The 15,772-nt window shown below is 58.2% G+C and overlaps 1 protein-coding gene across 3 annotated transcripts in view; it reads right to left on the bottom strand.

Annotated features, from left to right (window-relative positions):
• The window catches only part of FAM118A (family with sequence similarity 118 member A), a 28,339-nt gene extending 19,541 nt beyond the window's left edge, over positions 1-8,798 (bottom strand). Inside the window, exon 1 of one of the 3 annotated variants that reach the window (XM_080660964.1) lies at positions 8,607-8,798. The gene's annotated coding sequence lies outside the window, so the exon portion shown is untranslated. The remainder of the gene's footprint in view (positions 1-8,606) is intronic. The other 2 variants (XM_080660963.1, XM_080660965.1) reach the window with 2 other exon arrangements.
• Positions 8,799-15,772: the final 6,974 nt, after the last annotated feature.

The following is a 15,772-nucleotide window of genomic DNA, read 5'->3' as shown; positions in this document are numbered from 1 at the left end:
ACCACGAGCAACAGCTGTTATTACTGTACGTTCCCTCCACACACTGCACTTTATTTTTTTTTAAATATATTTTATTGATACTTTCAGAGAGGAAGGGAGAGGGATAGAGAGCTAGAAACATCGATGAAAGAGAAACATCGATCAGCTGCCTCCTGGGATGTGCCCGCAACCAAGGTACATGCCCTTGACCGGAATCGAACCCGGGACCCTTCAGTCCGCAGGCCGACGCTCTATCCACTGAGCCAAACCGGTTTCGGCTCACACCTCACACATTGCACTTTAAATTGCATGCTCATTTGAGACCACAGTTCACATCCGCCTCTTCTCATGCATTAGAATCACAGCATTCCCTGCATGTTATGAGCATGATTCATAAGTGTTACGTGTAATGCCACATCCCTGGAATCCTACCTCCCTGACATGCCATCATTTCCCTTATCTCTGTCCCCAGCCCCTAACCCCTCATGCAGGACGCCGCCGGACACTCCAACCACCACCCTGTGCACGAGTGTCTCCCACCTCGGGAAGGGATGTGTCAGGGGAGTTTCTGAGGAGCAGGATGCTGAGTGACAGACGTGCGCCTGTGAAACATGTCAGCTCGCGCCACCAAACTGCTTTCCAGACGGCCGACAGCGGGGTCTGTAAGCACCTCTGCAGTATCCTAACCAGCACGGGCGGGGGTGGGGGGGCACCGTTTTTAGATGTGTCATCCTTTTCCCTCACTTAGAATCAGGTCACCTAAAATAATCTTCCAAGATCAGTTTCTAAGCACATAACACTCCAGAGCACACGGAGCCTACAATGTCCCCTGAAGATGCCTACACTCTGTCACCGGGTGCTGCCCCAGGGCAAGGGCGCGGAGCTTCCCCCAGAGGTGTCTGCGACTTTCTCCAAGTGTGAGGAACCCGTTCCTCCGCGACGAAATGGCTCACTGACGCCGGGCGCTGTGCGGGGGCCGGGCCCTAGCCACCCCCTCCCGCCGGAGTTCCTATCTGAGCCACCAAAGGTCAGATGGGTTTGGGCTCCTGGCAAGGAGAGTAGCAGGTACTGCGGCTCTCCACTCGACGAGCAGCTGTGGGCCAGCCCTGAGCTCAGTGACTAAGGACCTAATTACTCGCCAGTCCTCTGTCAACAAGGATGAACTATAACTCCTTACAACGACCAAGTTGTGAAAGCTCAAGGTTCTGAACGGAGCTCGGGGCGTTCAAGCTGCTGAGTGAAGAGCTCAGACTGTGACCTGTCCGTGAGCCCCCGCCCAGGCCTCCCCCCCACACACTTCCTTCACTTAACCTCCAATGCAGGACAGAACTCAAAGAATCATTCCTATTCAACCCTCTTTGTAAAATTAAATTAACTGGGGCAACATTGGTTAGTAACATTACACATCAAGCTCAGGTTTACAACTTTATAATACAACGAGTCTCCTATCTCCTCCTGCGGGACTTCTGTGAGGATCTAATTGGACAGGCACAGAAAACGCTTCCCAGACATTTGGTTACAGTGTGAAGCGTTTCCACCTGGGGTAGTCGTGGCTGGGGAGAGGAAGCCAGGTGCTGCTACTGGACGTCATTACCCAGATGGTTGGACACTTAGCCTTTTAGAGAGAAGACAGATACCTGTATCCGCTATTGCGTGTTGGGTTTGAAAAGTTAATATTGGATGCCTATCAGTGGACTAACCCAATTGCCCCCTCACCTCTGCCCCCAAGTAATTCACATCGCTTTGAAATAGGTGCCCTGTCCCGCCGATGGGAAGTAGTCTTTTCTCTCAGCCTTCTCTACACACATTTTAGAATATTTTTTAAAGTCATTAGTCAACCAAAGACTTAAGGAATGCCCACAGCTGTTTCTGTGGCGCCCTGGCCAGTGTGGCCACATGGTTAGAGCACTGGCCCGCACACCACAGGGGCTCAGGTTCGATTCCCGGTCAAGGGCACGGACCTGGGTTGCAGGTTGGATCCCCGGCCCCAGTTGGGGCACATGCAGGAGGCAGCCAGTCAATGTGTCTGTCTCTCTCACATCAATGTTTCTTTCTCCCCTCTCCCCCCACCCACACACACACCCTTCCTCTCTCTCTTAAAAAAAAATCAATAAAAAAAAATTTTTTTAAATGGTTTTGGATTTGGCTCTCGGTCAGAGCACATACTTAGGTTGTGGATTCGATCCCGAGTCAGGGTACGTATGGGAGGCAACCACTATCTGTTTCTTTCTCACATCAATGTTTCTCTCTCTCCTCCCTCCCCTCTCTAAAATCAGTAAAAAATATATATATACATATCTTCAGGTGATTGATTTAAAAAATAAAAATCTGTCTCTAATTCTTTCAATTATTGTTCAACAGCTTTTGACCCTCCACACAGTCATGGTTATAGTGACGCACTGAAAAACTGATCACTGCACGCACACATCTGCCAAAAGGTGCCAACAATTTAAACTTCTGCGGGCTGGCCTTAACTCCGCATTAAGTGACTCCGAGTTTCCCGAAAGAACAAGTTCTCGCGCTGACAACTGGGCCCCAGCGGGCGAGCTTCCCGGCTTGTGCTGGGTAAGGGCTCCCACCCCTTCTGGGGCCTGAGCTGACGGCTGGAGCCGGCTCAGCTTCCTTCACACAGACTCTCCCCGACTCGCACTGACATCACCGTGGAAGCACCCATTATCCCGCAGCTCAGTGAGGCGGGCTCAGCTGCCCATATTTAGGCATTTAAGTTCGCTGCAACAGGACCTTTAAAGACATGACCTCATTTCCTGTTCTCCCAGCAGCACAATCACCAGAGCCGCATCTCGCCATACCCTAGAAAGCATCCAAACCTCTCCTGGTTTGCAAAACCCGGCCAAGCAGGAGACGCCCACAGCCACGGGCACCGGACCCTGGAAGTTCTGGACGCACAGCGAGCCCGCGCCCTCCCATCCAGGTCTTCTCGGCCAGCGGACTCCAGAGACTTTTAGAAGCTGCATCTTTTGGTTTCCTTGGTGATCCTGTTGTCACCACAGCTTGCAGGGCCAGAGCCAAGTCAGCATAGCAACCCACTTTCCCCAGGAACCCAGCGGCCCTTTCTGGCAGCACCAGCGGCCCCGGCAGAGATCCTACCCGTGTCACCTAACCCAAATGAGTCTTAACAGGATGCTTCTGCGTCACCGGTGCGATTAGGAGTATTTTATGAATGAGCTTCCGAGCAGCCAGAGATGGCCTTATTCTTCGAATTCCCATCCTCCAGCACTAAATAAATGTTCATCTAACCGAGTCCGATGCAAAAGGGAGTAAACTACGAACACCAGGCTTGTCATTTACAGCTGGCCAAACAAAGCCCCGCCCTCCACCCCCACCCGCTGTGCTGGGCTGTGAAAGACCTCCCCCCTCACCACGGTACCCCCTGGAAACCACACCTTGTACAGGCCCCTCACCCCCTGCCGCTAGGCTCAGTCATGTGACTTCTCTGGCCGATGGGACATCAGCAGAGAAGCAAGCGTTTGGTAGGTGCTTTGCCCTGGTGTCCGCTTGCCTGCACGGCAGGTTTGTTCCCAGGCCCGTTCAGAGCGCGTGCAGGAGGCAACCCACCACTGTGTCTGTCTCACATCAACGTTCCTCCCTCCCCCTCCCTTTCACTCTCTCTAAAAAACGGAGAAATACCCTCGGGTGAGGATTAACACCACCACCACAACTAAGAGTGTGATAAGCTCTGACGGGAGCGCCTGCACTCAGGAACTGTGCCCTCCGGGGAGGGTGAGCCGGTGGTGAGCCCCGGCACCAGAGCTGACAGCCCAGCCTGCCTGCCCAGCCCCAGACAGAGCCCCGCAACCAGCCCAGGCCCTGACCCACAGGGCCCGCGGGGGTCGGACGCACTCCCACCGGCCGGCCCCACAGCCCCGAAGACTAGAGGGATGAGAAAGGAAGACAAGAGTGTCAAGAACACGATAGTGACCCCCATGAGAACTGACGCGCTGCTATTAGCATAACGTGCTGCTCACAGCAGACCCGAAACGGGAGACACCAGTTTTAAGTGTAACCCATGTAAGCGGTGTCCTTCCTAAGCACTGGAATGTCCTTAAGGGGCCAAACCCATCACCTGTACTCGGACCCCCTGGCAGGTCGGGAAGCCTGGGAGCCACGGAGCAGGCACTTCCCGGCACCCCCACACACACACACACTGGCGCTGCAGGTCCTTCACACCACGCCCCATTCCTCGGGCTGGATTCCCACAAACTGCCCTTCGCAAGGCGACCTGGTTCCCGTGGAGACTTGGGAGGGGCCCCAGAAGCAGCAATCACGGACAAGCACCCGTGTGTCCCCGGGACGCAGCTACGGCTTCAGGGGTTTGATTAGGATGAATACCTTCACCTGCGCTGGGAGCAGGCGCAAACGGACCAAGAGGAAGCTTCCAGAGCGGCCGGGACGGCAACATCTCCTCTGGAAGCAGCGCGGCCCACGGGGAAGAACACAGGTCTGGGGTGGAGGACACCCTGCCGCTTCCCGGCGGGGAGACCTCTCTGAACCGTTTCCAAACCTGTCAAGTGGGAAGTCCGCTGCGCACATCGCCGATGCGTGTGGGGCAGACGCAGCGCTGAGGATAAATGTCCACCTGCCACCACGGCCACCCGGGCCGCCAGCTCCTCCCTCGGCTGCAGCCGGCTTCCAACTCCACTCTTCCGGGCAGCCACCAGGACTGCCTATTAATTCACCCACTTGTGGGGGGACCAGGGGGTGCGAGAGGATATAGGGGAAATAAATGGAGACGGGAAAAATTTAAAAAAAATTTAACCACAGCTCTGGTAAAATGTAACTCCTTCAATTTACAGAAAACACAAAACCTTCATTTGAACACATGCTACTAAACTGATCACTTTTACTGAGTCAATGAATTATGACGGGGGAGGGAGGATGTTCATTTTGTAATAATCAAAATGTGCTCACTTGCTTCTTGAAACCAGTGCCTGCAGAGTTGCTTGGGCATAAATGCTCAAACCAAGAAAATAACAAAATTATGAATAAAAAATGTAAAGGTCACAGTTTAGCTCAAAAAAACAACATTAATTTATGGCACGTGGCGCTTCCTGGAGTGAAGGGAAAGTACTGAGCATTTCACACGCCGCGCCTCGTCCAGCCACCCTCTCCGTGACCCTGGGAGTGGCCTCTGTCATTTCCGCTGCTCACCTGGCCGGGGCCACCCGGCCCTCTCAGAGGCCAACACCGCGGGAAGCCGTCACGCACGTTTTCTCAAACGTCGGTGCCGCTCAGACTGGCACACAAACGTACGTGGCATTTTACTAGGAACCCTGCCAAGCGATAAATCATTAACTGCTTTACAGTTTGTCCATCAGCTCTGACGCGCTGCGTAATTCAAACAGCCGTGTTCCGTAGATAAGCCAATAATGGTCCAACACACCAATTCAGAGGCCGGCACTCATCCATCCCCCAGGAAACAAGCGATGCTCTACATTCTAGAAAGTAAACCTCCGGCTCAACTTAAAGGGACAGAATCCTGGAGCCGGAGGGATCCTAGAGATGATGCGATGCCAACTGCCCTCATTTAACAGAAGGAACGCTGAGACTCGGAGGCAATGACTTGGTCCAAGTCCCCCAGGAATTAGGGCCGCTCGCTCCTGTTCCGCCACTTGCCACTATGCTGGGCACTCACTGACCGGTCCACTGCGCCTCCAACACCTCACCCACGGCCCCCGCTTCCGCGTTCACCACCAAGCCTGCCCCACGGCTCTGGGAACACGTCACCTTACAGGAGCACGCCGCAGTCTGGCTGACCCGCAGTCCCACCTGCTGCCGACCCCATTCTCTCTCCAAACCTGAGCGAAGCCAGTGGGGAGATGTCAGAGGTCGAGGAGTCAGAGAGTTCTGTTTGCTCTCTGCGTTCGCCACGTGCCTTAGCAGGGAACCACGAAGGGGGGCTGGCGGGACCAATGCTACTCAGGGCTGCTCGCTCCTGGCCAGCCAGCCCCTCAGGCTCCGGGGCAGGAAGTGGGATCTCCTTGGAAGAGCCCAGCCTTAGCAGTTCAACGACCCGGACACCCCTCGTCCTCCCATCGGACCCGTTTCCTTTATGTGCACAAAAGAAATAATAGTATCTGTCCCTCCCAGGACTGCTGGAGACACGAAGAGATGACATTTAAAGGAACAAGCCGAGAACAGCCTGCTTCCCACCAAGCCCTTTGCGTCTGAAAATTCCGTTCCCCAGCCACGCTCGTCACATTGCACCCGCGTGAAAGCCACGCGGAGCGCAGACCCGGCCCCTGCATCCGCTCAGTCTCCCATGAGCACCTCCCGTGAGCACCTCCCGTGAGCATCCTGCTCTCCCCTCCCTCACCGAGTCGACTGCAACATCGTCCTGTGGGTTTGTCTTCCCGAGTCTCCCTACCCCACACCCCTGCCACCGCTCCCGTCCCCATCAGCTGTCCTGCAGCCCTCGGGTCCCACTCTGCCTCCAGAGTGACGTTTCAGACGGGACGAGCGCAGGTCTGCCCTCCAAGGGCTTTCCAAATTGCCCTCAGAGCCCTCAGGACCCTGCCCCACGACGCCTCACCTCCGGTTGGGTGCTGGGCCCCCTGAGACACCCGACGGTCACCCTGGGGGACCACCTGCCCTTTGGCATAAAGACAACTGGGGTGAAAGCTCCCGTGGCAATGCCCAGAACCCCGCAGGCTCAGGCAGGAGAGAACTCACCCTCGTGGCGTCTGGACTTGAAGCTTAGCTGTGCCTTGAACCCAGGCCCCCACTGCCACCGCCCTGCCCAGGTCACTGCCGCCTCTCACGTGGTCTTGCTCCCCCCACCCATTCTCCTGCGCCCCAGACATGATTGTCCAAAAACACAAACACCGCCCTAGCCTGCTTGGCTCAGTGGATAGAGGCTCGGCCTGTGGACTGAAGGGTCCCGGGTTCATTTCCAGTCGAGGGCACGTAACTCGGTTGCAGGCTCGATCCCCGGCCCTGGTTGGGGTGCGTCCAGGAGGCAACCAATGGATGTCTCTCTCTCACATCAATGTTTCTGTCTCTCCCCGTCCCTTCCACTATCTCTAAAAATCAATGGAAAAATATCCTCGGATGAGGATTAACAACAACACAAAAACCGTCTTCACTCCCCTCCTAAAGCCTCCTCCTCCGGGCCTCCAGAAGGTTCCATGCTCTGGTCTTGACTTCCTGGCCCACCTCAAACCCTGCACTCTGCCAGACTTCCCAGTTTCTGTAGTCTCTCCTCGGGCACTCCCTCACCCCCCCCCCCCCCCCCCCACCGACCAGCTCCTCGCCCTTCCTCGCTGAGGGGAATGTCAGAAGCCCCAATTCAAGAAAGGGCCAAGGGCATGGGGGCCTCGGGAACAAAGCTGCCCCCCCCCCAGCAAGAGCCCCTCTAATTCCACCCTGAGAACCCTTTTCCTTCCGGGAGACCATACGCTCCGGCCACCTCACCCAGGGTGGATCTAGGCTCCAAACATACTTCGTGGTTTCCACACCTGGCCGCCCTGCCTTGCCTCCCTGTCCCCTTTGCCTGAAATGGCCCTGGCAGACTTCTCCCCAACCGCCACCTGCAGGCATCAGCTCACCCCTGACCTGTCACTTCCTCCCCCTGAGGAGCCCTCCAGAACAGCCTTCTGAGAACCGGCCCCTCCCCGCTGAGTTCCAGGCCGCTACACTGTCATCACCGTATAAAACTACCTACTTGCTTCCCCGCCCCCCCCCGCCCCCCCCAAAGAGGCCCTGAGCAGGGGCTGAGTTGCCTATAAGTCCAGTGCCAATTCCTGGGAAGTGTCCGCATTCACAGCAATGTTCCTTCCAGGAGTGAAAAAATGAAGGCAACCTCCAGGCATCCTCACTTGCCTGAGTCCCTCACCTGCCTCCTCCTCCTCCTCCTCCTCCTCCTCCTCCGCCCGCAGCTCTGACTACACTCCTCCACGCCAAGGAGCATTAAAAGTTAAACACTGGCCCAGCTCTGGCCTCCATGCAACAGTAAACACGGATGCAAATGCGGGCGCTGAGAGCCCAGCCCTGCGGGGTAACCAAGGGTCATCGGGTGACCTATTAACGCCTCTTTATTTTATCATCAAGAACTCACAAAGCCCGGGGCACTTGACAGACGCCCGCGGGTCCGTGGGCGGGTGGAGAGGGAGCCCAGCGGGCCTGAACCTGGGGCAGGTGGTGGAGGGGGGCGGGGGAGAGACCGAGGGTGGGCAGGGCCGGGACCGGGCGCTCAGGGGGGATGGCACCAAGGCCCCCGCGGCCCAGGGGGATTCTAAGGAGGCCTGGGGCGGGGACGGGGAAACCTGGGGCTGTCTCGGGGTCCTGAGCGCATCCTCAGGGGGTTCCTGGAACCGAGGGTCCTGGGGGACCTAGGGCCCTGAGGTCCTGGGAGGTCGTCTCGGGACCTCGGAGTCTCGGGAAAAGCCATAAGGGTTTGGGGTGCGAAGAGTCCTGAGTGGCAGGGGCGGGATGGCCGGGGACCCCGGCAGGCCAGGAAGCCGGGGCGGACCCCGAGGAGGCTCGGGGGCTGGGTTTCCCGAGGGAAGGGGGAGCGGGGCTGTTGGGAACCGAGGTCCGCCGGGGTCGAGGAGGTGGCCGGGGTCCCGGGAGTGTCAGGGGGCCCGATGGGCTCCCCGCCCGCCTCTCACCTGCGGCGCCGCCCGGACGCTGGTCGGAGCTCGCGCCCTCGCCGCCGCCTCCAGCTCAGCGATCCCGGTCTCCGCGGTCCCGGCGGCCGCACGCCTGGCGCTGGGCGGGGCCGCGGGGGCGGCTGCGCGGTGGGGGCTGCGCGCGCACCCGGGAGGCCGCGGAGCGGACGCCGCGCCGCCCTCGGCTGCGACTCCCACGGTGCCGGCCGCGGCGCCGCCGCAAAGCCTTCCCCCGCGCGTCCGCCCCCGCCGCGCGAAGGTTCCGCCCCCAAAGCAACGGTCCTGCGGGGGGCGGGGCCAGGGCGCGCGCCCCGCCCCGAGCCGCCGGCCCCGCCCCCATGGGAGGCCCCGCCCCCTCGGACACAGGCGCAGGTGGGTCCAGCGTGCGAAGAGACCCCGCCCTCTGAACCTGCGTGGGAGCCCCACGTCCCCCCCTGGCCGTGCAAATCGGGTTCCTCGTCTGCAAAATGGGGCGGGCATCCGTTGCGATCGGGAGCGCCCCTCTGCAGCAGCCCGCGCCGCACTCATGCACCCCAGCCGCCCTGCTGCCCAAAGACCCCTGCCCCCCTCAAATCGCCAATCCCCTCCCGCAGCCCGCGTTCCTTCCTTTCGGGGTTCTCATCTCCGGATGCGGTACACTGGTTTTCTCTCTCCCTTCGAGTGAGAGCCGAGATCTTGTCCGTCAAGTCCACCCCTGAGTCCCTAGAAGCAAGAACGGGGCAGAGCACAGGATGGGTGCCCAACTGTTTATGAAAGCGGGAGTGTCCTCCTCGTGTGCAGCCCTCATCCAAAAATACGCTTCCTCCCAGGCTGATAATGGGGTCAGCGTGGGTTCGGACCCCGGACCCGTCAGGCCCTATGACCTGTCGCCCATCAGTGCCCAAGTTCCCGCCTCCTGGGGTGCTTGAGAGGAAGACATGAGACGGCCTTGGCACTGGGCGGGCAAGTGGGTCAGTGTGCCCTAGGGTCCTATCCTCCTCGTGGCCTCCTCCTCCCTTACTCCGCCCTGGAACAGCCCTTCCTGGTCAGGATCAAAAGCCACTTCCTCTGCCCAGCGTTCCTGGGCTGCCCTCCGGCCTGCCCCAGCCAGCAGAGTTGACGATTGTTTCCTCTCTCCTTAGCACATGTATCCCTGCCTGGTTTATAAAGTGGCTGTTAACACCCCCCACTCACACGGAAGCCCCCCATTTGTGAGGGGAGCTGTGCTGGGGAGTTTCAGCAGCCTATAAACTTTTGGGGGCCTGGAGCCCAGAACACTGAGGGGGGCAGTGGCTCAGGAGAGAACAAGGCAGACCCGGGCTTCCTGGGTGGGGCCAGGCTCTTCCCCTAGCGCTTGGCACGTGTTCCTTCATTTCGTCCTGGGAACAACCCTCTGAGGAAGGTGCCAGCCTTATGCTAACTTGACAGGAGGAAGCTGAGGCCTGTGAGGCTGCCCGGGCAGTCCCATGCCCAGCCCCACGTTTAGCCACCACTGCATACAGCTCGCCGTGCCCTGCGTGCAGGACTGAAACGCAATACAGTTTAGTTCCTGATCACCCACTCTGTGCCAAGTGACGGCCCCAGACCTGCAGGAGACATGGCCCGCATGGACCTTGGAGAGCATGGCCCGGTGGGGTAGGTGCTGGCAGAGGCCAGGCCAAGGTGCACTGGGGCCCTGGGCGGGACATCCCAGCTGGTGGAGCTGGAGGTTAATCGCTTCAGCCCCAGCACAGGCGGAAGGCTCAACCCCTCCACCCGAACACTCGGCCCAGCAGCCTTGGAGGACAAGGCCAGCAGAAGGGGCGCCTTAGGGTCAATGCCCCCTCCGCCGTGTCCACGTGAGACGCAGCTTCTCTCAAGTTGTGGAAAGTCACTGAGAGGCACTGCCACCTGGCCGCCGTGAGCATTCTCAGAGGAGATAAGGGGCCGCACGGTACAGGCGTGTGGGTGTGTCACACGCTGCTGAGTGCTGAGGGTGTGGGTGTCCGTGTCCCAGCCCCCATCCAGCTGGCACGAGCACCTCTTATTCCATGTGTACTGAATGAACAGAGAGTGGATATGTGTGTGCTGCCCAGAGAGGCCGTGTGTGTGTGGAAGGACATGCTTGTGTGTGTCTGTGTGTGTGTGTTTATTGAGCACCTACTATGTGCTAACTTCTTCGTCATACTTCCTCCTCGCACTCACTGTATGCAATAGGTATTATTATTCCCCTTGGACGGACTGAGGAACAGAGAGGATTGACCATAGCTAGGCCAAGCTGGAAAGTGGCATCGGAATTGCTGGCAGGGGCTGTGTGGCTGCGGAAGGGGCTTTATAAACGTTGTCAGAAAAGAGAGAAGGGACAGAGTCACAGGCGGGCCCCAGGAGGGCTGCTCCAGAGAGTGAACAGAAAGACACCAGGGCCAGTGACAAGCCTTCCGTCCCGGAGAGGGAGGACGCGTCGCTTTGCTGCGTGGAGAGATCCACCTCCTAATACACAGACGCCCTGCCCTGTGCGGAGGCGAGACACCTGCACCCCTGTGGCCTGGACCACACCCGCCACGCATAACACACCACACAGCCTCTCAGTGCATACATGCCCTTACACACACACATGCTGCAGACATGCCAATGAAAGGGAGTTGATTAAGCCTGTTGGAAACACACATACACTCACACACTCACACACTCACACATCCCATATCACATTTCTGTTGTCCCAGGGGCTGGGCAGGTGGCTAAAAGGACTGTGATGCGGGCGCGGGGCAGCAGGTGGGGTGGGTGGGGTAGCCCAAGGCTTTGCTGGCAGGAGAAGGGAGGAGGGCGGCCTGACCTGTGCCCCTTGGATAAGTCTGCCTGGCCCTCCTTCTCCAACCGTGGGTCTGCCCGCACCCCAGCCCACCCCAGCCCCACCCGCGCTCCAGCTCAGCCCTCCTTACTGGGCCTGTGAGTTTGCCACAGGCTGCTCTGAGGTCTCCACTCACCAATCCGCATCCGCCTGCCCCACCCCGAACCCAGCCTTGCTAAGGCCAGGGGACAGCTAGCAGCTGACAGTGTGGATGGTACACACAGCACACACGTGTGCTGGGCGTGATGAGGCCGTAAAGAGAAAGTTGGGTGAGGGGCGGACACCTTCAGAAGTAAAAGGGCAAGACACAGACGGGGAGATGTTTGCAAAGTCATGACGGGATAACACGACAGGCAACCCAATCTTTCAAAAACTGGCCAAAACACGTGAACACAATGTTACGGGGCGACCCGCAAGAGACGACCACCAGAGACAGAGATCAAAATGTATGAGCCTTTATGAAGCTGGCCAGCGACTGCAGCTGCAGCCCTTCACCGCGGCCAAGGCCGACCTGCAGGCAGACCACGGGTGTCACAGCAGATTTACGCTCGGGAACCACAAGAGGGAGTCAGGACAGTTACACTGACAACCCGAAGGTTCCAAAAGCCATTTCAGCCGTTCCCACAAAACTCAGGGCACAGGTGCAACGCCTGGGCACGCTTGGCCGGAGCGTGAACCGCCACCTCCCTCCAAACTCCAACCGACCATTGTTCGGTGACCTGCCGCACGTCCCTCTGTCCTAAGGCATCCTGCCTCCAGGCAACGGAGGGGCTGAGCAATGTCTGCGGCCCAGAACAACGATCGTCATCAAAGAAGATGCATGGATGGCCAATAAGAACCCGAAAAGATGCTTGCCAAAACCGGCTTGGCTCAGTGGATAGAGCGTCAGCCTGCGGACTGAAAGGTCCCAGGTTCGATTCCGGTCAAGGGCATGTACCTTGGTTGCGGGCACATCCCCAGTGGGAGGTGTGCAGGAGGCAGCTGATCGATGTTTCTCTCTTATCGATGTTTCTAACTCTCTATCTCTCTCCCTTCCTCTCTGTACAATATCAATAAAATATATTTAAAAAAAAAAAAGAATGTTAGTAAGATGCTTAACATTGTTACACAGTGGGGCAACGCACCTCAAAACCCCAGCGAGGGGACCAGCACACGCCACCGAACGGCCGGAGCCTGGCCATCCCAGCCCTGCCTGGACGGACGAGCAGCACTCTTGTAGACGGCGGGTGGGAACGTGGAGTGGCCCCCCCGACCCCCATCGGAAGGGCTAGAACAAAGCAGCGGTAACCCCAAATGCTGGTGAGGGTGCCGAAAAGCTGGCCCGCCGTGTGTTGCTGGCAGGAATGGAAAAGGGTTTCCAGCCAGGAAACAGTCTGGCAATTTCCCTTCAAAGCGCACGAGCTCCCTGTGCCAGCCGCAACAGCACTCGGGTGAGCGTCCCAGGAGAACGGGACCTGTGTTCCCCTGAAAACCTCACACGACTGTTCACAGACGCTGCAGTCACAGCCGCCCCAAAACTGGAAACACCCCTTGCCCTGACCGGTTTGGCTCAGCGGATAGAGCGTCGGCCTGCGGACTGAAGGGTCCCGGGTTCGATTCTGGTCAAGGGCATGTACCTTGGTTGCGGGCACATCCCCAGTAGGGGGTGTACAGGGGGCAGCTGATCGATGTTTCTCTCTCATCGATGTTTCTGGCTCTCTATCCCTCTCCCTTCCTCTCTGTAAAAAATCAATAAAATATATTTAAAAAAAAAAAAAACACAAAAAACTGGAAATACCCCGGATGTGTCTCATAGCTGGATGGTTCAACGCGGGGCGTTTCTATCATGGACTACTACTCACCCGTTAAAAGGAAGGTCCTGCTGATACTTGCGACACTCCGATGGCCCTCAAGGAAGCTGTGCAGAGGTGACAGACCGTATGACCTCATTTCTGTAACACTTTGAAATAAGGAAATTGTAGAGATGGAGAGCAGATCAGTGATGGGGGGGGAGGGGTTGGAGGGGGGGGGGCGGGCGACGAGCCTCGTGGTGAAGGGCCACTTCTGTACTTGACGGTGGCGGTGACACAAACCCACAGCGGCGAGACGATTGCCTGGAAGCCCACAGCGTGTTTGCAGATGGAACGGGGAAGCGGCTCTGCGGGCGGGCGGCCTGGCTTCCTGGCTGTGCTGTGGCGAAGCCCTGGTTATGGGAGCTGCTGACAGAAGGGGGCCTGGGGGAAGGTGACGCGAACCCCCTGCACATTTCCTGCAATGTCCTTCGAATCCGTAATTACTTCAAAGCCAAGTTGTTGTTGTCAATGATACAGTCACGTTGGAAAACAATTTGGCAGTTTTTTTAAAAAAAATGAGTCAGGCCCTGGCCCGTTTGGCTCAGTGGCTAAAGCAGGGGTGGGCAAACTTTTTGACTCGAGGGCCACAATGGGTTCTTAAACTGGACCGGAGGGCCGGAACAAAAGCATGGATGGAGTGTCTGTGTGAACTAATATAAATTCAAAGTAAAGGAGCAGAGGGGAGAGCAAGAGAACCGGATAGAACAGCCGGATCCGGCCCACGGGCCGTAGTTTGCCCACGGCTGGTAAAGCGTCGGCTTGTGGACCGAAGGGTCCCGGGTTCAATTTCGGTCAAGGGCACGTATCTCGGTTGCAGGCTCCTCCCCCGCCCGGGCCCTGGTCGGGCGTATGCAGGATGCAGGAGGCAACCAATCGCTGTGTTTCTCTCACATCGATGTTTCTCTGTCTTTCCCTCTCTCTTCCACTCTCTCTAAAAACTAATGGATATTAAAAAAAAAAAAAGAGTCAGCCGCCCTGGCTCGGCTGGGCATCGTCCCGTGCACCAAGGGGCTGATGACCAGTTCAGTTTGGTTGTGGGCTGATCCCTGGCGGTGGGGGGGGGGGGGGGGGGGGGCAGGGGGGTGTGTAGGAGGCAGCCGATCAGTGTTTCACTCTCACCTGGATGTTTCTCTGTCGAAATAAAATTAAAATGAGTTGTCCAAGTCATTCCACACCTAGGTGTTTCCCCAGGAGAAGTGAAAGCAGCTTGGCTGGTGTGGCTCAGTGGTTGAGCGCTGACCCATGAACCACGGTTCCATTCCCCATCAGGGCACAGGCCTGGGTTGTGGGCTCCATCCCCAGTGGGGGGCATGCAGGAGGCAGCCGATGGATGATGCTTCTCTTTCCTCGATGTTTCTCTCTCTCTCCCTCTCCCTTCCTCTCTAAAAAATCAATAAAAACTGTTTTTAAAAAGAGAAGTGAAAGCAGTGCCCACACGGGGATGGGACTGTTCACGAGGCTCTATTTGGAATAACCCCAAACTGGACACGGCCCACATGAGGTCAGGGGAACCCCGAGAGGTGACTTCCTTGCCCCCACGTCAACACGGCCTGGCTGCGGGGATGAGCTGCGGCGGCTGCGGGGGGGGGGGGGGGGGGGGGGGCGGGGAGGGAGCGGACCTGGGTGGCGGGGGAGCACCCAGCTCCGAAGGGCCGCCCTCTCAGCCGGGGGGGGGGGGGTGGGGGGGGTAGGAGGTGTCCCTCAGCGCCTGGGCATGAGCTGTAGCAATGGCCTCGTGGGCACTTACAATTAGCCGTTTCTGCGCAGCCAGCCCAGCACCCGCCCACCGCCCACCGGCTCGGCTCATTCTGCGAAGACGGCATACCGCTGCTTGGAAGTCTTTTGCCCCCCTTCCTCCCCACCACCCAGGATCCGGTCGCCCCCTGCGGATGGGATGGCGGTGCCGCCACTCCGATGCCCCTCGGAGTGGCAGCCACAGCGACAGGGACCAGCGGTTGGAGGAGGGGCTGCTGGGGGTGGGTTAGGGGACACTGAGTCTCGGTGGCAGCGAGGTTCTGGGGCTGAGGAAGCCAACAGATGCCGGGTCAGGGGGTCACCCAGGGAGCTTCCCCACGACTCCTCCTGCCTTCGGGGCCCCATTGCCAGGCCCCGAGGCTGAAGGGCCTGGCTCTGCCTTCTCTGTATCCCACCCTGAGGGAGCTCGCCAAGCCCAGGCTTCCAACACCCTGAGCAAGGGAAGGCCTGGCTGGGGTGCTGCCCTCTGATGGCACCTGTTGAGTTGGGGGGTAGGGGAGGTATCACAGAAAAGGATCCGACCTTGAACCTGCCCTCCAGTCAGTCTAGACCAGTGGTTCCAGCCTTGTTTTGGCCGTGTCCCCCTAAGCATCTCTAACATCCTGATGCCCCCCCCCCCACCCGCCGCCGTGACATGGAGTTGTTATTATTCCAAGAGTGACTCCTACTCACAGGGAGGAAGCCTGAAAGGCCTGAGCTTGGTCTAAACAGGCTCCCAAAGAGCATGGCTTCCACGAAAGAGAAAAATAAAAGGACGGAAGGACAGTGGAAGT

Source organism: Plecotus auritus, assembly GCF_963455305.1.
Source record: "Plecotus auritus genome assembly, chromosome: 3".
Lineage (NCBI taxonomy): Eukaryota > Metazoa > Chordata > Mammalia > Chiroptera > Vespertilionidae > Plecotus > Plecotus auritus.
This window is presented reverse-complemented; position numbering and strand designations above follow the sequence as displayed.